The 22,897-nt window shown below is 41.2% G+C and overlaps 1 protein-coding gene and 1 long non-coding RNA gene across 22 annotated transcripts in view; both read left to right on the forward strand.

Moving 5' to 3' along the window:
* The window catches only part of LOC132375915 (uncharacterized), a 30,702-nt gene extending 30,069 nt beyond the window's left edge, over positions 1-633 (forward strand). Inside the window, exon 3 of the long non-coding RNA XR_009506158.1 lies at positions 377-633. This is a non-coding gene — a long non-coding RNA (uncharacterized LOC132375915). The remainder of the gene's footprint in view (positions 1-376) is intronic.
* A 16,862-nt stretch (positions 634-17,495) lies between these two features.
* EPB41L2 (erythrocyte membrane protein band 4.1 like 2) overlaps positions 17,496-22,897 on the forward strand; it is a 214,631-nt gene continuing 209,229 nt past the window's right edge. For 5 of the 21 annotated variants that reach the window (XR_009506159.1, XM_059941211.1, XM_059941210.1 and 2 more), the window contains exon 1: positions 17,496-17,640. The gene's annotated coding sequence lies outside the window, so the exon portion shown is untranslated. Of the gene's footprint in view, positions 17,649-18,277; positions 18,303-18,536; positions 18,644-22,897 lie in introns of those variants that run through there. The other 16 variants (XM_059941221.1, XM_059941223.1, XM_059941224.1 and 13 more) reach the window with 8 other exon arrangements.

Consider the following 22,897-nt stretch of genomic DNA (forward strand, 5'->3'; position numbering starts at 1 on the left):
TGTAACAGAGTTAAACAGTTTACTTGAGATAATGTCAAAACAAATGACAATTTGTACAGTGGGGAGTAAAAAGTCTAGATTTGTAGGTTGGAGACATGAATACTAAAGAGTTAGTAAAAGGTGAGGAGTCATTTGGAAAAAAGGGTGGAGAAATATTAATGAGATGCTCAACTACTATGGTTACACCCCAAATCTCAAGGAGTGTGAAAGTTAGAGAGAGGGATCTGATTTTAAAAACAAAAACAAAAACAAAAAAGGCTTGTGACTGACAGTGAGAGAGAAATTTTTTAAATTTTGATTTATTTGTTTTAAAGATATACAATATTTTGGGACTTCCCTGGTGGCCCAGTGGTTAAGAATCTGCCTGCCATTGCAGGGGACACGGCTGCGAGCCCTGGTCTGAGAAGATCCCACATGCTGCAGAGCAACTAAGCCCGTGCGTCACAACTACTGAGCCCATGTGCCACAGCTACTGAAGCCCGCACACCTAGAGCCCGTGCTCCACGACAAAACAAGCCACAGCAATGAGAAGCCCGCACACCACAAGGAAGAGTAGCCCCTGCTCAACGTGACTAGAGAAAGCCCATGTGCAGCAAGGAAGACCCAACACAGCCAAAAATAAATAAATAAATAAAGATAGGTAATATATTTTTTTCTGTTACAGTGCTTTTTTTTTAACATCTTTGTGGAGTATAACTGCTTTACAATGGTGTGTTAGTTTCTGCTGTATAGCAAAGTGAATCAGCTATACATATACATATATCCCCATATCTCCTCCCTCTTGCATATCTCTCCCTCCCACATTCCCTATCCCATCCCTCTAGGTGGACACAAAGCACCGAGCTGATCTCCCTGTGCTATGCGGCTGCTTCCCATTAGCTATCTATTTTACATTTGGTAGTGTATATATGTCCATGCCACTCTTTCACTTCGTCCCAGCTTACTCTTCTCCCTCCCCGTGTCCTTAAGTCCATTCTCTACGTCTGCGTCTTTATTCCTGTCCTGCCCCTAGGTTCTTCAGAACCTTTTTTTTTTTTTTAGATTCCATATATATGTGTTAGCATAAGGTATTTGTTTTTCTCTTTCTGACTTACTTCACTCTGTATGACAGTCTCTGGGTCCATCCACCTCACTACAAATAACTCAATTTCATTCCTTTTTTATGGCTGAGTAATATTCTATTGTATATATGTGCCACATCTTCCTTATCCATTCATCTGTCAATGGACACTTAGGTTGCTTCTATGTCCTGGCTATTGTAAATAGAGCTGCAATGAACATTGTGGTACATGAAACTTTTTGAATTATGGTTTTCTCAGGGTATATGCCCAGTAGTGGGATTGCTGGGTCATATGGTAGTTCTATTTTTAGTTTTTTAAGGAAACTTCATACTGTTCTCCATAGTGGCTGTATCAATTTACATTCCCACCAACAGTGCAAGAAGGTTCCCTTTTCTCCACACCCTCTCCAGCATTTATTGTTTGTAGATTTTATGATGATGGCCATTCTGACCAGTGGGAGGTGATACCTCATTGTAGTTTTATTTGCATTTCTCTAATGATTAGTGATGTTGAGCATCCTTTCATGTGTTTGTTGGCAATCTGTATAAGGCAGATAATATTTTAAGGCTACAGAAAATAACAACAAAAAGGAAGACTTGAAATTTAAATGTGATAATACAGCAGAGATGTCACATGTAGCCATTGTCATTTCGTGTGTGAGGTGAACTGGTGCTATTATCACGCTTCTGGATGGAGCTCTGTCGCACAGCTTGATTTCTCTTTACTGATCATCACCATCCTTTCCATCTGAATTGGTGTGAGTACGAAAACCCACAGTTTTTTGTACAGAAGGATTTACAGGATAGCTCTAAACTCCTTATAGTAAACTGGCTTTTAGAGTATAGTTTAAAGAACTTTAAAAGAGGCACATACTGTAAAATATTATTGTAGTAGAAAAGTCCACCTGCTTAGAATTAACCCCATTTTATCCCAAACAATTGGTGAAATACTTCTTTAGAAGTGGTTTTCAGTTGCTTTTATTACATTGTTTTCTGGGTCTTCTTTCACATCCTTTCCCCTGGGAATTCTCTTTACTAAAATTATTCTGTGATCCAACAAAGGGACCATGCTGCCAAACTGGAAAAAAATAAACCGTTTACTTTCCTTAGCCTATATTTTTTGTCTCGATTTGTCTTCTAATCATTTTTGTTTTTTAGTTTTGGTTTTTTGATGGATAACAAGGAGATTATAGTAAGGCAAGGCTCCCCTTGCCTAGGTAAGTTCTCCCACAAGCTATGTGTCCTATATTCTGTGATTTTTAAAAAACTACTTCTCACTTTGGAACCTATATGTGATGAGGGATGTATTTCTTCAGATGAGCACATGTACACAAACATAATTATGATATTGTCCTAATTTCCTAACAAGATCAATCATATCTAATTCACATTGTTGTTATGTTGTTCAAAAAAATGAATATATACCTTGGGAATCAAGGTCATATAGGTAGAAATACATTTCTACCGTGCATTTATCTTAAAGTCAGTAATTGATATTCCTGAATACAAAGCAAAACTGCTGTTGAGAATTAAATGTTAAGTATATTTATTTAAATAAGAGGCCTAAAATTGTCTATAATTTTGAGGGACAAAAGCATATTTAATTTTGACAATCATGCTACTTTATTTTATTTATTTATTTTTTATTATTTTTTTTTGGCTGCATTGGGTCTTCATTGCTGCACGCAGGCTTTCTCTAGTTGCGGCGAGCAGGGGCTACTCCTCATTGCGGTGGCTTCTCTTGTTGCGGAGCACGGGCTCTAGGCATGTGAGCTTCAGTAGTTGTGGTGCATGGGCTTAGTTGCTCCGCGGCATGTGGGATCTTCCTGGACCAGGGATCAAACCTGTGTCCCCTGCATTGGCAGGCAGATTCTTAACCACTGCACCACCAGGGAAGTCCCCATGTTTCTTTAAAAAAATTTTTCAGAAATAAAAATAAAAGCTGGTAATTACTTAGCAGTAACAGGTTGGTGTTAAGGATACAAATCAATCCTATTAAACCAAATGTTAAGGGTAGTATCTATGCTATTTTAAAACTGGTTTTAATATATTAAAAAAATTTTTTTGGAGTAGTATAGTTGATTTACAATGTTGTGTTAGTTTCGGGTGTACAGCAAAGTGAATCAGTTATACATACACATATATCCACTTTTTTTTTTTTTAGATTCTTTTCCCATATAGGCCATTACAGAGTATTGAGTAGAGTTTCCTATGCTATATAGCAGGTTCTTATTAGTTATCTATTTAATATATATGGTAGTGTGTATATTTCAGTCCAATCTCCCAATCTATCCCTCCCCCCCATCCCCTGGTTTTAATATTTTTAAGACAATTTGAAATACATTCACGGAGTGAAGAGTTATTTAACTCTTTCTGCTGTGGAGGCCTACGATAAAAGCAGAGAGACACCGCTACTTAGAGACCATATAGATACACAATTTTTTCTCAGAATATTTTAAAATTAAACTTTTAGGGACTTCCCTGGTGGTCCAGTGGTTAAGACTCCACTCTTCCAGTGCAAGGGGCATGGGTTGAATCCCTGGTCGGGGAACTAAGATCCTGAATGCCGCATGGTGCAGCCAAAAAAAAAAATTAAACTTTTAAAATTGAAGTGTAACATTCATACAGAAAAGTGCACCAATCATAAGTTTATCGCTCAATGAATTTTTGCAAGGTTAACACACCTGTGTAACCACTATCTGGATCAGGAAATAAATCTTTGCTAGTACCCCAGAAGCCCTTCTCTGTCGTTACTCCACCAGCAAGATTAAATCATCCTTAATTTCTATCACCATAGACTTATTGCTTGTTTTTGAACATTACATAAATAGAACTGCACTGTATAAATTCTTTTGTGTCTGGCTTTTTTCATTCAGCATTATATTTTTGAGGTACATCCATGTTTGCTTGTATTTGCTATAAAATTCATTTGTTTTAATTGTTGTATAATAACTGATTATATGAATATACCATAATTGTATTGTTTGTGGATATTCTGTTATTTGGGCTGTTGCAAAAAAATGTTGCTACGCACAGCTGCATACATATCTTGGTGTATTTATGTCCATATTTCTTTAGAATATATTTCTTGGAGTAAAATTTTGAAGGCATAATATATGCATATGTCCAGTTTTACTATGAACTGCCAAATAGTTTTCCAAAATGGTTTTACCAATTTGTACTCTCACCATTCTTAACATTCGGTATTATCATTCTTTTAATTTTAGCCACTCTGATGGGTTTATAGTGGTATAACACTGTGATTTATTTATTTTTATTTTCAAAAAAAATTTATTTAGTTTATTTATTTATTTTATTTTTGGCTGTGTTGGGTCTTTGTTGCTGTGCACGGCCTTTCTCTAGTTGCAGCGAGCGGGGGCTACTCTTTGTTGGGGTGCGCGGGCTTCTCATTGTGGTGGCTTCACTTGCTGAGGAGCACGGGCTCTGGGCACGCAGGCTTCAGTAGTTTTGGTACGTGGGCTTAGTAGCTGTGGCTCGCGGGCTCTAGAGCGCAGGCTCAGTAGTTGTGGTGCACGGGCTTAGTTGCTCTGCGGCATGTGGGATCTTCCCGGACCAGGGATCAAACCCGTGTCCCTTACATTGGCAGGCGGATTCTTAACCACTGCGCCAACAGGGAAGCCCAACACTGTGATTTAAATGTGCATTCCCCATGTGACTAATAACGTTGAGCACCTTTTCATATATTTGTTGACCGTTTGAGTACCCTGCTTTTATGAAGTGACCATGTCTTTTGTCCATTTTCACTGAGTTTTCTGGCTTATTTTATTGATTTGTAGGTGTTCTTTTTATTTTAGATAAGGATACTTTGTGAGATATATGAATTCCAACACTCCCACTTTGCACCTTGCCTTTCTCTCTCATCGTGATGTCTTCTGATGAGCAAACGTTCTTAATTTCTTTCTTTTTTTTTTTTTAATTTTATAGCTACTTTTTATTTTTATTTATTTATTTATTTTTGGCTGTGCTGGGTCTTCGGTTCGTGCGAGGGCTTTCTCTAGTTGCGGCAAGTGGGGGCCACTCTTCATCGCGGTGCGGGGACCGCTCTTCATCGCGGTGCGGGGACCGCTCTTCATCGCGGTGCGCGGGCCTTTCACTATCGCGGCCCCTCCCGTTGCGGGGCACAGGCTCCAGACGCGCAGGCTCAGTAGTTGTGGCTCACGGGCCCAGTTGCTCCGTGGCATGTGGGATCTTCCCAGACCAGGGCTCGAACCCGTGTCCCCTGCATTAGCAGGCAGATTCTCAACCACTGCGCCACCAGGGAAGCCCTTCTTTTTTTTTTTGGCCGTGCAGCATGCAGGTGGGATCTCAGTTCCTCAACCAGGGATCAAACCTGTGCCCCCTTCAGGGGGAGCATGGAGTCTTAACCACTGGACCACCAGGGAAGTCCCCCCAAATTCTTAATATTAGTGAAGTGTAGTTGATCAATCTGCTTCTTTATGGTTAGTGTTGTGTGTGTGCATGTGCACAGGGGTGTGTGTGCTAATTGTGAGACATTGTTGCCTATTCCAATATGATGAAGACATTATTTTATATTATCTTGTAGATAGAAGCTTTATCAGAAGCTTTATCGTTTTTACCATTTACACATGTCTACATTCCTGCTACAACTAACTGGTTTTTATGTATGGAGGGAAGTTTGGGTCAAGATTCATTTCTTTTCCTATGTGATTATTTGATGGACTCGATATCATTTATTTTATTTTATTTATTTATGTATTTATTTATTTATGGCTGCGTTGGGTCTTTGTTGCCGCGTGCAGGCTTTCTCTAGTTGTGGCGAGCGGGGGCTACTCTTCGATGCGGTGCCTGGGCTTCTCATTGCAGTGGCTTCTCTTTGTTGCGGAGCATGGGCTCTAGGCACACGAGCTTCAGTAGTTGTGGCTTGTGGGCTCTAGAGCGCAGGCTCAGTAGTTGTGGCACACGGGCTTAGTTGCTCTGCAGCGTGTGGCATCTTCCTGGACCAGCGCTCGAACTCTTGTCCCCTGCATTGGCAGGTGGATTCTTAACCACTGCGCCACCAGGGAAGTCCTCGATATCATTTATTGACAGAACCATCCTTTCTCCATTTCCCTGCAGTGGCGCCTTTCTCATGAATAAGTGACCATATATGTGTGGGACTGTTTTGGGACATTTTATTGTGTTCCAGTGGTCTATTTGTCTATCCTTCTAGGATTATCACACATCCTATAGCTTTACAATAAATCTTGATATCAAATATTGTTTAAAAAAACCCTAGATTTTGAATTAAAAGAATATTTTTAAATGAATAAAAGCAAAAATGTGACAGCAAAATGTGCAGAATATTTCAAGAGAATTTTATAGTCGTATTAGAAAAGAAGTACCAAAAATCAATTATCTTAGTAAGTTTTTCAAGATTTCAGAAAAATAACAGCAAACGAAAGAAATAATGAAGATAATCTCAAGTACTAATTAGATAGAAAACACTTGAATAATGGGAAAAATCAATAATATCAAAACTTTTTCCTTAAAATAACTAATAAAACTGATAAGCCTCTAGGAAGATGAATCAAGGGAAAAAAAGAGAGAAAGCACAGTGACCTAGATCAGGAATGAAGTAAAGGACATCACTACATTTTGACATGAAAAGGGTAAAAAAGCATTATGAACAATTAATCAATAAATTTGAAAATTCAGGTGAAATTTTAAAATTCCTTGTAAAATGTTACTTACCAAAACTTTATTTAATACAAATATGAACCCATAATTAATCCTTTCCACAAAGAAAACTCTAAGCCCATACAGCTTTATCAGTGAATTATTTATACACTTAAGGAAAAAATAACTCCAATCTTTTTTTTTTTTTTTTAGTATTTATTTATTTGGCTGCGCGGGGTCTTAGTCGCGGCATGTGGGCTCTTAGTTGCAGCATGCGGGTTCTAGTTCTGTGACCAGGGATCGAACCTGGGCCTCCTGCATTGGGAGCACGGAGTCTTAGCCACCAGACCCCCGGGGAAGTCCCAATAACTCCAATCTTACACAACCTCTTTCAGAAAGTAAAAAATGAGTGTAAACTTTCCAGTTTGTTTTATAAGGTCAACATAATCTTGATATCAAAGCCTGAAAAGGATATTATTTAAAAGGAAATATTACAGTCCAATCTCTGTCATGAATGAAAATTTAAAAATTCTAGCTACAATACTAGCCAATTGAATATGGCAGTATATACAAAGGATACTACTTCACAATTAAGTTTTATTATAGGAATGCAAAGTTGGTTTAACAGGGACTTCCTTGGTGGCGCAGTGGTTAAGAATCCTCCTGCCAATGCAGGGGACATGGGTTTGATCCCTGGTCAGGGAAGATCCCACATGCCGCGAAGCAACTAAGCCTGTGCGCCACAGCTACTGAGCCTGCACTCTAGAGCCCGCAAGCCACAACTACTGAGCCCATGTGCCACAACTACTGAAGCCCGCGTGCCTAGAGCCCGTGCTCCACAAGAGAAGCCACCGCATTGAGAAGCCCGTGCACCGCAACAAAGAGTAGCCCCTGTTCGCCGCAACTAGAGAAAGCCCACGCGCAGCAACGAAGACCCAGTGCAGCCAGAAAGAAAGAAAGAAAGAGAAAGATTGGTTTAACATTTGAAAATCAATTATTATTATTATTATTATTATTTTTAGAAATTCACGTTCTTTTATTTATTTATTTATGACTGTGTTGAGTCTTCGTTTCTGTGTGAGGGCTTTCTCTAGTTGCGGCAAGTGGGGACCACTCTTCATCGCGGTGCGCGGGCCTCTCACCATCGTGGCCTCTCTTGTTGCGGAGCACAGGCTCCAGACGCGCAGGCTCAGTAATTGTGGCTCACGGGCCCAGTTGCTCCGTGGCATGTGGGATCTTCCCAGACCAGGGCTCGAACCCGTGTCCCCTGCATTGGCAGGCAGACTCTCAACCACTGCGCCACCAGGGAAGCCCGAAAATCAATTATTGTAATTCACATCATAATCAGAAAAAGGAAAGAAATTATTTATGATCATATTAACAGATTCAGAAAAAAATCATTTGATTAGATTCAATACCTGTTCATGATTTTAAAAAAGAAGAAGAAAATGTAAAGTCTTGGCAATTTAAGATTAGAAAGTATTTTTAATTTGATAAAGGATATTTACCAAAAAAGCTCATACATGTACTCATAGACATATGTACAAGAATATTAGTTTTATTGTAGGTATTGCTTATAGAAGCAAAAAATTTTAAGTACATACATGTCCATTGGTAAGGGACAAGTTACATACATCATAACCTAAAAATCCAGCTGCTACAATGACACAGATTAATAGGTTTCTTTCACTCTGTCTTATTTGCGTGCATATTATAGATGACTCTTTCCCTTGGGGAAGTTTTATTTTTTTCACTGTAGGTTTTGTCTCCTGCCCTTGCCCCCCGGGGTTAACTTCTGGACAACCTTGTTAGTTTTCTTTGTGGCATAAGGTTTAGAGACTACTCTTATCTTTGAAAGCCTATCCTTGTCTGTTAGCCTTTTCCAAGACATACCAAAACACTTTTTTTTAATATTAAAGCTATAACTGAAATCAACTGGGCAAGCTATTTTCTGAGGTCAGAGTTTCTGGAGATCTGAACAGGTATCAGTGAGGAAGCAAGGGAAGCTGCTTGACCAGGTTGATAAGATTTATCAAGGCTTGTGGTTAATTTAGCTGATAGGTGTCCCACTCAGGCTATTCTCACATCTTAAATTTTAGTTCTCTGAAAAACCTCCATGTGTCTGGAATTCTCCCCATGTGTTCCTACTCCAGTCAGTGGAATGCCCAGTTTAACTTGGCAAGACAGCTTTGATTGATATCACTGAGCTCAAATGAATAGTCAGATCTTACTTATCTCAAAGTCTCATGTCCATCCACCTTTGGAGGATTTTACTTAGTCATACTTTTTTAGTTCATCTCAATTTTTCTTACGGGAGCAGACATTTTAGAATATTAAATACTTGATATGTGTAACCCATTAGGGTGAATATATTCTCTTACAAAGGGTACATGAGGCTCTCATATGAAAAGTGCATTTTTTTTTATATGTAATAATTTCATTAAGCCACTACTTATTTAGGTGTCATTGATCAATGGGTTACAGTTATAAGCCAAGTGCTACTCTTTTTTGGAAGGTGGTTTGCCTGTCTACTTAGCACATGGTATATCACAATGAAAATCTTTGCTCAGTTTACTGAGTTTAAATGAACTGAATTATCATGCTTTGAGGGTTTTGCTTAGCTAAGACTTTCTGGGAAAGTTATATTTAAAATAATAAATGGATAAAACACTTAAAAATCTAACACACTTATGAAAACCTGCAGTGAATCCTAACCCAAGCTCCTCTTTAAAGCCTTAATGCCTTTGCTCATGTGTTTTCTCTTAAAAGCTACCCATCCACTCTAATTTCCATGACACCCTTAATCAGAATTCATCATTCTTTTCTTTACATTACTAGTATCTTCAATTAGGACTTGAACTGTTCTGCCTGTTTTTGAGATTTACTTCAAGATCTTCCCTATTGTACTAGTCTCCTTGAGTTTTGGTTATTATACAATGACTTGGAGCATGTTACTTCTTGTTTTCTGGAAGAATTAGTCTAGCATTGCTATAATTTCAAAATAGGCTAATTGCTATTATTAAAAAAAAACTCACCTCAAAATCTCAGTGGTGCAACATAATAAAGGTTTATTCCTCACTTATTTCTTGTTCATAGTCCAGTATGGGTTATGCATGGGGATAAGGAGGGACCCTGCTCCATACATTCAGGGACCTAGGCTCTTTACATTCTAGAGGATCTATCATCTCCTAAGGCCTTGAACTTCTCCTCTGGGTCCTCTGCATCTAGCAAATAAAGAAAGAGAGATAAACAGTGTGAAGGGTCATGTGGGAGATTTTTTAATAGGAACTATGCCTGGAGACAGTTTACATCAACTCTACCCACCTTCCACTGGCCAGAACCCACTCACATGGCCACACTTAACTGCAAAGGAGGCTCAGAGATGTGGACAGTTTTGTGCCCCAGAGGAAAAGAAAATATGCCTTGTCACATAGCCTTGTCTCTGCCATCGTCTATTCTTCTGTCAGCAAATACCTGTTTTATCCTTCTTTCCACACAAAGAACATACACCTTCCCTCTACAAGGGAAACAACGCAGAGTCTCATCCTGTCATGGAACCCAGCGCAATGTACAGGATCTCTGGGAAATGTGCAGTCTTCTCCATCAGTATCAAATGTGGCTCCTTGTAATCTAACAAACTATTAACTAAAAAGCCATGGTATCTGTAGCCCTTACACCTAATACTGTAGCAGCAGAGCAAAGACAATTTGTAATCTCTTGTTCCTTGAATATTTGGTAGCTCTTATCTATAAACCACTTCACTCTAGTGCTTCCTTTTTGTGAGTTTTATTTATTATTATTTTATTATAAAATTTTTTTCTTTTTTGGAGTTTTAAAACTTCTGATTTAATTTCAGTGATGCCCATGGAAATTTCCTTTTCCTTTTCTTTTTGAGCTGGGTTTAGCAATTCACAATTTTTCTAAGAATTTTTCCCTTTCCCCTAAACTTTTAAATTTGTCTTAAAGTTAATAGTATTTTTCTGTTATCTTTTAAATTCCTTTATCTGCTTTCCTTTTCTTATTGTTATAATTGTTCACTTGTGTCATCTCACTTTTTTTCTACATTGGTCTTGCCAGAGGTGACTTATTTTATAAATATTTTCATAGAACCAAATTTTGACTGCAATGATTCTTTCTTCTGAATATTTCTTAGATCATTAATTTCCAATTTTATATTTATTACTTTTGTATGGAATATTTTCTTTTTTAAAAAAATTAATTCTGTAAGTTGGATGTTTATTAATTTTCAGCCTTCCTCTTTTTCAGTACATACATTTAAGGCCATGAATTCTTTCTGAGCACGATTTTAGCTGAATTCCATGATTGTTCTCATGATTTTGTAATTGTTTTAAGCATTCATAATTTCTATTATGTTTACTCCTTTCTCCATGAGTTATTAAGAAGTACCTTCCCCCAAATATATGGAGCTTTAAAAGTTAATTACTATTCTTTTCTTACTTAATTGCTGTGAATTATGACATATGGTATATGATATCAGTTGTATGAAACTTGAGACTTGAGTTTGAATTTGAAATCTGAGATTTATCTTATGGCCTGATATGTAATTTTCATAAGTAGTCTTTGTATGCTTGGGAAGAATGCATATTCTGCAGTTGTTGAAATTTCTGCAAATTTCTACATATGTTCGTTATATCAAGATTGTTCATTGTATTTTCAAAACCATATACTCTTACTGAGTTCTGTCTGCTTGGTCTGTCAAATATTGATAGAAGTGTCATACTCTCCCTTTATGATAGTAGTTCATTAACTTTTACCAGGAATTCCATTTATATTTGCTTTATGTATTTTGAATCTATGTTATAAGATGCATGTTACAAACTATGTTAGAAGCTATGTTACAAGTTTAACATTTTTATACCTTTCTGGTGAATTAAATTATTTTTCCATAATATTGATCCATCTTATCTCTATTAGTGCTTTTCACCTTAAAATCTATTTTATCTATTATTAATAGAGCAACATTAGCTTTCTTTTAGTTAGTATTTGCCTGGTTTACCTCTTTCAATCCTACTATAATCTTTCTCTGTCCTTAGATTTTAGGTGTTCAGATTATAGTTGGATTTTTGAAACGGTAGTCAGTTTCAGATTGAATTTAATTGGTGTAAAATGGAACTCAATGGTGTTTGTATATTGATATCAAAAATTTGTTTTACCCTTGTAGTTCATGTATACTCTAAAGTGGTAGAAACTAAGTGTAGTCTGTGTCAAGTAGTGAGGACACTTTGAGGGCAGAGATAGGAACCAATATTCCCTTTACTGGGAAGTTACCGGTTTGAAACTGTACTCTCCAGGAGGATATTCCTCTGGAAGGTGGGGTCATAGGACACATAACATATACATAACCTTAAAATCCCGATCCTTCTAAGTGTTTTCCAATAAGTAGAACACAGATGTGTACCTTGGGGGAAACCACACAAAACCAAACTGAAGATTTTCTAATACCAACCTTCTACCTCACATCTGTTTTGCATAAACTAAGGACCACCCCCTAAGGTGGTCAGTTTTCCAAATGGAGGAATTTGGTTAGAAACTGCAACATTCCAGTTCCCATCCCACTGTCTTTACTATTTCCAGTGGCTATTTTATAAACTAGCCAGTGAGGTCTGGGCTATGTGACTATCGCCAGCAAAACCCTTCTAATCCAGGGGATTCCTCTTCTAATTTTTCTTCTGGTGCTTTTATTCAACAGTCTCTTCTGCTGCTGCTGTTGTAGCTGTTGATGGGTTTTACCAGTACTTGCTGAGGCCACTTAGAAATTATGCTGCACACGTGCTGCCCCTCACTGCGTGCCCAAAGAATTTAGCTTTCGCTGCCATGTACGTCAGAAGCGTGCTGCGGTATTGGGGGGCAATTTTGCCTGTCCAGTGAAGTCCAGTGATGCTGCTTCAAGGTCGTTTTGCCGCCCCAATCCCCACATCTAATTAAGTGTGCCCTGGAAGTGCAGTGTTTCCTTTCACCTGACCAAGCCCTCCCTCCATTCACTGTTTGGGAAAGAGCTTAGTGACTGCGGGTCTGCTGACCCCAGTCCTGTGAGGGGAGGTCACATGGCAATCCATTTTCGTCAAAGCTAGGTGTTCTGTCTCAGTCATTTCCCATCCTAGGACATCGGCCTGCTCCCGGCAAAATGAGGATCCAGGCCCCTAAGCCTCTTTCCACGGTCTCCTCTTTCCCGTAGACTCTAGGTTTATGTCTGTGAATGGGCCTGGAGCCTTCTCTTTGGACCTCTCTAAGCCCTTCTGTCCTGAAGATCAGGCACACACGGAAGGCTCTATAACCTTTCTTTATTTATCACTGAGAATCAAAGTAAAATATAAACTTTCATAAACTTGCTCTGTGTTACTGTCCGAATGTAACTGGTATAAAATGAGACTCAATGATGTTTGTATATTGACATCAAAAAACATTGTTTTGGGCTTCCCTGGTGGCTCAGTGGTTAAGAATCCGCCTGCCGATGCAGGGGACACAGGTTCGAGCCCTGGTCTGGGAAGATTCCACATGCCGCGGAGCAACTAAGCCCGTGCGCCACAACTACTGAGCCCATGAGCTGCAACTACTGAAGCCCGTGTGCCTAGAGTCCGTGCTCCGCAACAAGAGAAGCCACTGCAATGAGGAGCCCGCACACGGCAACAAAGAGTAGCCCCCGCTCACCGCAACTAGAGAAAGCCCGCACCCAGCAACGAAGACGCGACGCAGCCAAAAATAAATAAATAAATAAATTAAATAAATTATAAAAACAACAACAACAAAACATTGTTTTATTCTTGAAGTTCATATAACCTCTAACTAAAGAGGCAGAGACTAAGTGTAGTCTGTGTCAGGTGGTGAGGACAATTTGAAGGCAGAGATAAGAACCAGAATTCCTGACTCCCTTTACCAGATTTGTTGTCTACCAGACTGTGAACTCCACCATAGCAGGGATGATGTATTATTCATTTCTGAATGTTCAGAGCATGGCATGAGTCCTGGTGCATGATGACACTCAGATTGTTAAACTGAAATAATACATCTTTGTTTCACCCTTTCCAAATGTAACTTTTTGGGGGGATTTTTACTGGGCCTGTTCTATATCTGCTTTCAGTGCTAGGGACCAATCGATCGTGAGATCCCATAGCAAGCAACTGGGAGACTCACAGACGCAGAGAACAGACATGTGGTTGCCAAGGGGGAGGGGGAGAGGGATGGACTGGGAGTTTGGGGTTGGTAGATGCAAACTATTACATTTAGAATGGATAAACAACAAGGTCCTACTGTAGAGCACAGGGAACTATATCCAATCTCCTGGCATAAACCATAATGGAAAAGAATATTAAAAAAAGAATGTATATATGTGTATAACTGAGTCACATCCCTGTACAGCAGACATTAGCACAACACTGTAAGTTAACTATACTTCGATTAAAGAGAAAAAAGGAGATTCTGCTCCAGTTTCAGCATGTCCAGGCCTCTTTCTGTGTCACTGAGCCAGAGGAAGCAGGGGTGTGCGGGGCACAGCTCCAACTATGATTGAAGGAGTACCTCAGTTTGGCAGGCTTGAGATGCTCGTGTGCATCATTAGCAATAGCTGGGAGTGGCCTTTCAAAAGGAGATTATCATCACTCAGTGTGACTCAGATGGAAAAGGGGCCTTGTGATACTTTTGAGGAAAAACCAGTGGAAGATTTTACTGTAGATGGAAAGCAGAAGGGTTGCTTGAGGGCAGACTCAAATACTAGACTAGAAAAACCCAGCTTCCATGGTAAATTGTTTACCAAGATGCCTGCGAACAATTCTTCCTATCACTGGGCACACATTTCACTCCTCCTATCAAGAGGTGAAGTCTGTGATCCCTCTCCTTGAATTGGGGCTGGTTCTCTGACTCGCTTTGACCAACAGAATGGGGCACACGTGATGCTGCTGTAGGACTTGTGGGCCTAGGCCTGAAAGGCCTTGCAGCTTTTGTTTATACCTTCTCAGAGGCCAGATGCCATGTAAAGAAGTCTGGGTTATCCAGCTAAGAGGCCGCATGGAAAGAGAGAGGCCCTGGAAGATGAGAGTCCATGTAGAGGAGAAATCAGGCTCCCCAGGTGACAGGCAGCACATGGGAGTGAGGCCATCTTGGGTCCTTCATTCACGGTTGAGCCTCCCAAGCTGATACCACATGGAGCAGAGACGAGCCATCCTGCTGAGCCCTGCTTGAATGCCCGCCCCACAGAATCAGGAGCAATACAATTGTTGTCATTAAATTTTGGAGTTATGCAGCCACAGGTAACTGAAACTGCTCCAGTGAGTGGCCAGGTGATGGAGTGACTCCTCTTGGTATTTGCATGGTGTCTTTGTTGCTTCTGGCAGTGGAACCGGGATACATGCATTCACAGGGAAGATCGAGATTGCCTCCATCAGACGGCATGCGAGGGCATTGCCAGGTCTTCTTGCCTGTGCATCATGGAAAGGAAGAGCAGGTTCTCAATCTAGAGCCACCCAGATACTTCCACCTGGTTGGCCTTGGCACCCAGAAGTCACAAAGATAAAAGAATGAATCACCAGTATAGTGAGATAAAGATTCCTTAGGAGCATGCCTGTGTGAGTGAGTTGCTAAGTAACGGCACTAAGGAAGTCCTGGGTGAATTTATAGTCCAAATTGCCAGGCTGGCTTTGCTTGCAGATGGTGCCCAGGATTAAGGCTGTGATGCTAACCTTGGATGTGGTGAATCTCAGGTCTGGTATCTATTCCTGTCTTGTTCTCAGTGTCAGTCTTGCCTGTTAGTCCAGTCTGTCTAATGGGAAGACCCAGACTTGCTCTTAATCAGTTTTTTTTTCCTAGGGATTGATGTTCTGGCCTTGTCCAGGCAGACAGTGTTCCAGCCTGCCTACATCTCTGGATATCACCTGTTCAGGACTTTGTCCTGCTGTCTGTCCATTCCCCTCTTCTTGCCCTGTTAAGACTTGCTTGCCTGGACTACCACCTGTTGTTTACTGACATCTGTATGGTACCATGTTCCATCTGTTTTCTTCACTTCCTTATAGGTCCTAGTATTTGATTTTCCTACCTTCAGTTCCTGCTAGGTCTTCACTGAATCTGCTCCATTCCCTTGAAATGTTGGGGCCAAGTAAGGCTGTGTCCAACACAGAGTATAATTCTTCCACATGATAGCCTTTAGATATTTGATAACAACCTTTCCATCACCTTTAATCATCTATCTCTTTAGGCCACGTCTTGCTGGCTCCCACATTATCAAGGTCACCCATCTACGGGTATAATTTAGCTTGTCAATGTTCCTCCTAAAAGGTGGTGTACAGAAGTGATTTGCAGACTTCAACAGAGGATATAATAGGGATATAATTTCCTATGATAAGGACATTATGTTTTATAAATTATGCCTACATTTATGTTATTATATTGCATTAACATTTTAAAGGGGTTTCATCACAGGTAGATCAAGGTTCTGTAGGCCCTAAACCTTATATAACTTTAGGGATTCTTTAAAAAAAATAATAAAATTATGCATATAGTTTCAAGGCCTGTGTAGTTTCGAGGACTAATTTCATTGTAAATCTGCCTTTAAGTTCGTAATAGTATTGTCTTGTAATATTCCCAGGTCTTCTTTACCAGAACGGCTTTCTGGTCAAACTTCCCCTGTATAGTAGCTAACATACCTTATTAAGTTTTACTTGGCTGCTTAGCATTGAGGGCGTTAAGTAAGTTAACTCACGTGTGGGATTGCGAACAATGCCTGGCACATAAAGCACATAGTAAATGTTAGCTTTTATTATTTTTATTATTCCCTGGCAGGACCTTAGCAAGTAACTTATCTTCCGGACTCTTACTTTTCTCTTTGATGTAATGAAGATAACACTTGCCCTGCCTTTTTCATAAAGTTCCTGTGAGGATCAAATGATAAAATATGTTAATGTGCTTTGTTCACTGAAAATATCATACGCACGGAAGGTATTGTAACTGAGGTTTGATTTGACATTGTTAATTTTAGAAAAGGCTCTGTTTAGGAAAGAAAAGAAGACTTTGGCCGAGGTGCGAGGGGTCATAAGGAGAAGAGGTACATGTGTGCCAGATGCTAGAGGCAATGACTTGGACAGCCCGTTTGACATGCTAAGGTTCAGAAAAGAAGAAATAAGTAGAATCTGAAAGAAGACCATCTAATTATACAAAAGAACGGGGAGGTATCGTTTGTGTGCGTATGTGTGTCTTTCCACAGTCGGCCTGAACCTAGGTTTCCAGCCTTCAGCCGCATCCTGCTTTGCAATCCAGGCTCCCAGGCCCCCGCCTGGAGATCCTACCCACTTTGGGTTCAGCATAAAAGCCCCTCCTCCAGTGGGCTTCCCCAAACCCTCCCGTCCCTCCCACAGGAAGAATAAACGGTTCCCTGCCACTGCTCTCTCTGTGAAAGCACTTCTTCCACTCTAGACTGAGGAGAATCTAGTTTTCCCTATTTCTGTATCAACAGGGCCTAGCCTGGGGTAAAAGTTTAGTCAATGGATTCACTTTGAAGAAATAACTTTTGAAAGTTGATAAAAGGGCATTTAAGATCGGGATTCGCGGGTCACAAAGGCTTGCACACAGGCATCAGCACTCATTATCCAGAGCAGCTCCGAGGGCGAGACGCGTCCTTCCTGCGCACGGTACCCGGCCAGGGGGCGCGGCGAATCCCTCGGGAAGGGTCGCCCGGGCTGGCGCGGAGGCGTGGCCTGGGCACAGGGGGCGTGTCTCAGCCCGCGGGGGTTTCCGCACCCGGTGCGCGTCCGGCGGGGGCGCGGGAGGGGCTTCCGCCGCGAGGGGGCGGGGCTGGCGCGCGGAGTCCTCTGACGGCCTCAGCCAGGGAATTTCAATTTGAAACCTACGGGAGGGAGGAGGCGGGTGCTGCGGCCGGCGGCTGGCGCTGAAGCTGGACGGGTCCCCGCGGCGAGCGAGCTCCTGAGTACGGCGTCCGGGTAAGGAGGTGTGCGGAGCTGTGGAATGGCGGGCCCGGGGCGGGGTATCCCGGGCCGAGCGTCTGGTCCCTGCGTCTCGGATTTTTCCTGAGGCTGCAGCTGGGAAGCTGATCCCGGGCAGGAAGCGGTGGCGGGACGGTTCCACCAGGAGGGGGAGGGCGGCCGGCTTTGGGGTTTTCTGCGAGTCCCTGTCTCCTCTCCTACTCGTTCCCGCCCCGCGGACCGGGTCCTGTTGTTGCTCCAGGCCGGATCCCTGCTTCCCCGCTCCACTGCGGTCCCCCACTTCTCCCTTCTCGGGAGCCGGGGCCGCGTCTCGTCGGCGCCGGGAGAGGTGGGGGCCTGGTGAGAACTGCGCCGGCCCCGCGGGGGTGCGGTGGGCTCAGGGTCACGCGTCCCGGGCCCCGCGGAGCGGCTGCAGGAGGGATCCGGCTCCATCCTGGGCGCGGGCCGCGGCGCGCGAGCCTGTCCCAGTTCGGAGCGGCCGTCCTCCTTCGACTCCTGGCGATGAGCGCGGGGGCTCGGGGTACACGGCGGCGGCGTCGCCCTTCTGGAGGATAATTTTGGGAGACGAAACGTAGGCGAGGACGTCGCGCGTCCCTCGGCCGGCCGCGCGCGTGGGCGCTGCGTGGAGCCGGGCGAGGGCTGCGTCAGCCCCAAGCACGGTGCGTGTCCGCCGCCGCCGCCGCTCGCTCTGTCCCGCAGGACGGGCGCGACCTGGCCGGTACGGAGAGAAGCGCAAGTTTTGCTCTCTGAGCCTTGCAGTCCCGGCACACAGGCCATCTCACCACCCATGGCTTATTTTTCTCCTCTAGATTTGAGGGCAGAGGGTTGGGAGGGTTGTTAGTTGAGCTGCAGGGGAAGGACCAGGAGGAGAACAGAACAGAAAGAGCAGCGTTGGAATCGGAGTCTAAATCTCCAGCCCCAGACGCTGCCTGTGGCAGCCGGGATGTCTGCTGGAAGCCGTCGGTCATCATGCTTCCCGAGATCGCTCATCTCCCTTGAGGTCAGGTTTTTTGGTGAAGTGAGAAGAACTCTCGCCTAGAGTCTATTATTTGGGGGGGGGGGTGTCTCTTTGTGGAGCCCTCCCTAATTGACCTAGGACGCCTTAAATTGCATTCCTTGTCACCACCACCGCTGCCCGTTTTTAAGAGCCCTGGTGCGGTGCGAGGGAAGGTAGAACCTAGAGGACCTGTGGATATATTTTCTCTTTTCTGAATCACATCTTTGCCTCAGTTTTCTGAACTTCTCGCATCTGAAATGGCACGTGTATGCTAGACGTCTTGTTCTTGTTACTGTTATTTAACCTTTTTAAAAAAATGAATCTTAACAGTTTTTCCTTTATTCTTCCGTTTTATTCAGTGACCTTTTAATTTTTTCCCTTGTTTTTTTTCTTCTCACCGGAATCTATTATTTCTGTATCCTCTATTTATAGTACTGTATTGAGAATTAGAATTTTAACCCGTGTCCTATCACATTTCCCATTGGATTTAGGACTTGAGGGAAACTGAGTCAATTTCTTGGCCACAGGAGCTGGGATTTAGAATTCTCAGTCTTTGAACAGGTTTTACTGGGAAACGAATAGCACTTGATCCTATTCAGTTTCTGTTGGGAGGGCTCTTAGCTGTGAGAAATCACTGGATTGCTATTGCAGCCACTGATGGGGCAGCATTGCAATGCAGTCTTGGATTGTGATAAGGGCCAACTCAATAAATCCGTCAGGCTGACACAGCTTTTAAAGAGTTAGGCTGTGTCACCTGTCAGAGTTCCAGGGATCAGTCCTAAAATTCAATTTGAGAATCACCATCAAACCTCAGATATCTACTTCATAGAGGTTATTGGAGAACTGTACAAGTGGTAATGGCTTGGAACAATGGCGTGGATTTAGGGCTAATTTAATCTTATCCTGTCTTCCTCACTTCTTGGGCAGAATTCCCACTGAAGTCAGTAGTGGTCTTGTGTGCAGAAGGACTGCTGAGAACAAGAGGCTGCTCATTTAGATTAGCGGGAGGGGACAGTTTCTTTCCTTTTGAAACATCCCTCTTTAAGAAAGACCTAGTCATAACAGTGCTTTAATCTCTTATCTCTAGTCAAAGTAGTTAGACCTTCCAGAGAAAATATGTGGATGAGTTGAGCCCCCAACTTCAGATTCTTGATACCTAAATTGAATGGGGATTGCCTAAAACGGTAAAAAGTGATAAAAAATATCATTTAACGAATTTCAGTAAAATTATTACTAACTTCAGTAAAAAATCTAAATTGCTATAGAATATTCTCAACTGGGCCCGTATATTAAACTGGGTAAATATACAACTGGGTATGTATTTTAAAATCTGAAACTTAATTCCAAGTAGAAAGAAGCAGATTTGCAGATTTAGGGGACAAATCTGAAGAGGGCTCACCCCAAAATAACTATGGAAATATAAAACAAGAGAATTCAGATAGCCCTTGCTGTATTTGGAGAGGTAGCTTTTAGTACAGTTTGTGTGTGTACAGGCTTTAGTGACTGTCTGGGCTCATCATTAGATTTGGAGGTTTCTAAGTTAGTTTTGTGCTGATCTGAGTTGGTGAGCTTGTTAGGTCCTTTGCTTCTTAACTAACGGTTTTGTGGTTTACCCTTTCCAAATTACCAGTTCGAAAGGATTGAGTTTAGAAAACCTATCCAGTCACCAGATCTTAAAAATAGATTTTTAAAAATCTGAACCGTGTCCACGTGGACTTCCCAACCACTTGCTTTCAACTAAAAATACTTGCAAAGATGACAAAGCAGTCTTCAACCAGAATATTTATTGGTAAAATTACTCTGTAATTTAGTAATATTGTATAGTTATGTTTAAGGTCGGGTTTTGCCCTGAATCACCACTCTCATATAACTGACTAGAGAACTACAAAGGTTCTATCTTTGCCGCTTTATTTAGGAATGTGGAGTTTATATTTCATATAGCAGAATGCTAAATATTTTTGAAGATTTGCTTTTGTTTCTGTTTCCACAGGAAAGTATGGGCCTTTGTCTTTGTTTTTTGAACTGAAGTAGCCTGTTTAAGCGCTATGTGTGGACTTTTTGGAAAAGTATGAATTACTAGTATTTTTATAAGGCAATAAAATAGTTTGTAGGGATCAATACTGCTGAGAATCAAATTTTGCATTTCTAAAAGTCTGTATTGTTTACTTGGGGAAAACAAAGGAAATATGGGGGAAATACCTCCCTACCCCACCTTTATTTAGAAATATTTCCAGTGGTCTTGTTTGTTTTTTTCAGATTCAGAATTACTGTACCTAACAACTGGGTACCCTTACACATTTAAAAGCCTCAAGTAAATGTTTATGCTGGCTTCAGTAGTCAGCAAATACTAGCCAAACACTAATTTACTGCCCTTTTATAGAATCTTGGAATCTCAGGGCTGGACCTTTAGGAGTCAGCAAATCCACTCTCAGCCCTTTCGCCCTCCCCCCAACACACAAACATTTCCAGCCTCTTTGGAAGGCCTGAATTAATAGAAGATTTGTATATGATTCCCCCACAGATTCCAGACAGAGCATTCTTTGGGAATGCCATTTTTTGGCACAAACCAGCAACCTGATAGTCATAAGATTTCTATCATTACTCTGACTGAGCAGTGCCCCAAACTAAAATCTAAAATGGAGTTAATGCCTGCTATCATTAACTGGAGGGGAATGGCCTCCAAGTGTAAATACTACAGTTATTTAGATGTTACAGGTAAGCCAAAAAGGAAAGAAAGAAAGAAATTTAAAAAAAATCAATTTATTTATTTTATTTTTGGCTGCGTTGGGTCTTTGTTGCTGCGCATGGGCTTTCTCTAGTTGCGGCGAGCTGGGGGGCTACTCTTTGTTGTGGTGTGCGGGCTTCTCATTGCAGTGGCTTCTCTTGTTGCGGAGCACGGGCTCTAAGCGCGCCGGCTTCAGTAGTTGTGGCACGTGGGCTCAGTAGTTGTGGCTTGTGGGCTCTAGAGTGCAGGCTCAGTAGTTGTGGCGCACGGGCTTAGATGCTCCGTGGCATGTGGGATCTTCCTGGACCAGAGCTCGAACCCGTGTCCCCTGCATTGGCAAGTAGATTCTTAACCACTGCACCACCAGGGAAGTCCCAGAAATCATTTTTAATATCAGATAGAAATAACTGAGATAGTGATAACTAATGCTTTTTTTTTAGTTTTTTCTATAAAGTACGTGTATTTTGTACGAGAGAGGGAATACATATGTAGAGTTATGTGAAGTACCTATAACATTATGTGTACTTAATAAATTTGATGAATCAATTCGTTGAAACTTTATATAATATATTGGAGGCGCTTTTAATTAGAATTCTTTGAAAGTTGGAGTTAACTTTGTAGAACCTGGTACTGTTTCATGTAGAAATGTCACATAGGTTATATTTCATAGAGGTGATTTGCTTTTCTTACTCTTGGGTATTGTTTCCCCTTGTTTTGTGGTTGGCTTGATACATGTGGGTTTATTAGATGCATGTTTTTCATGTCTAGAAGGGTAGATAATCTGTATTTCCCTAAATATCTAGTTTTGGAGATAACATTGATTTTAATGAGAATTTTAGTGGTTTTCTCATTTTTTAAAGTGATGTCACTTTCCCTTTAGTATAGGGTAAACCTCAGGTGGCTTATGGGTGCATTCATACTGCTTCTGCTTTTTTTCAAAGATTGAATTTGGACTAATTTCATATTCTTAGTTACTTTTAAAGTAGAAATATATTTTCATATCACACATACTTCTTTGCATTTTTTTTTTTTTTTTTACTTTAGTGTATTAGAGCCGTAAAGGTCTAAATTCATTATAGATTGCCTCACAAATAATCTTTATGGTAATATGGGATTTATTTGAGAAATAAGAATTATCTTTTTATTTGCTCTGAGAACTATCATAAGTAAGGTTTGCTTTAGGTAGCCAAGCTGACACTTCACATATGTGACTAAATTGAACGTCATGGGGATGGTTTCAGTTCTTTCCAGGTTAAGAACTAGAGGGCATGGAAAGAGTTCTAAAGTGATTTTGTCACTTGTTCATCTGTAGGACCTTGTTGTCTGGGTCAGGTAGGAAGTTCATTGTATTTAAACTAAATCATTCATGCTTTTACCAAAAAGCCAGTTTCCTCTTGCTTTTCTCTTTTTATGGCCTATTTATCTACCTTCATGAAAGAATTTTCAAATACTTAAAGACTTATGTTACCCTCTAATTTCCAAGAAAATCGTGATTTTAAAAACTTTTCACATACGTCTGATTACCAAGTCTC

Source organism: Balaenoptera ricei, chromosome 12 (genome assembly GCF_028023285.1).
Source record: "Balaenoptera ricei isolate mBalRic1 chromosome 12, mBalRic1.hap2, whole genome shotgun sequence".
Taxonomy (NCBI): domain Eukaryota; kingdom Metazoa; phylum Chordata; class Mammalia; order Artiodactyla; family Balaenopteridae; genus Balaenoptera; species Balaenoptera ricei.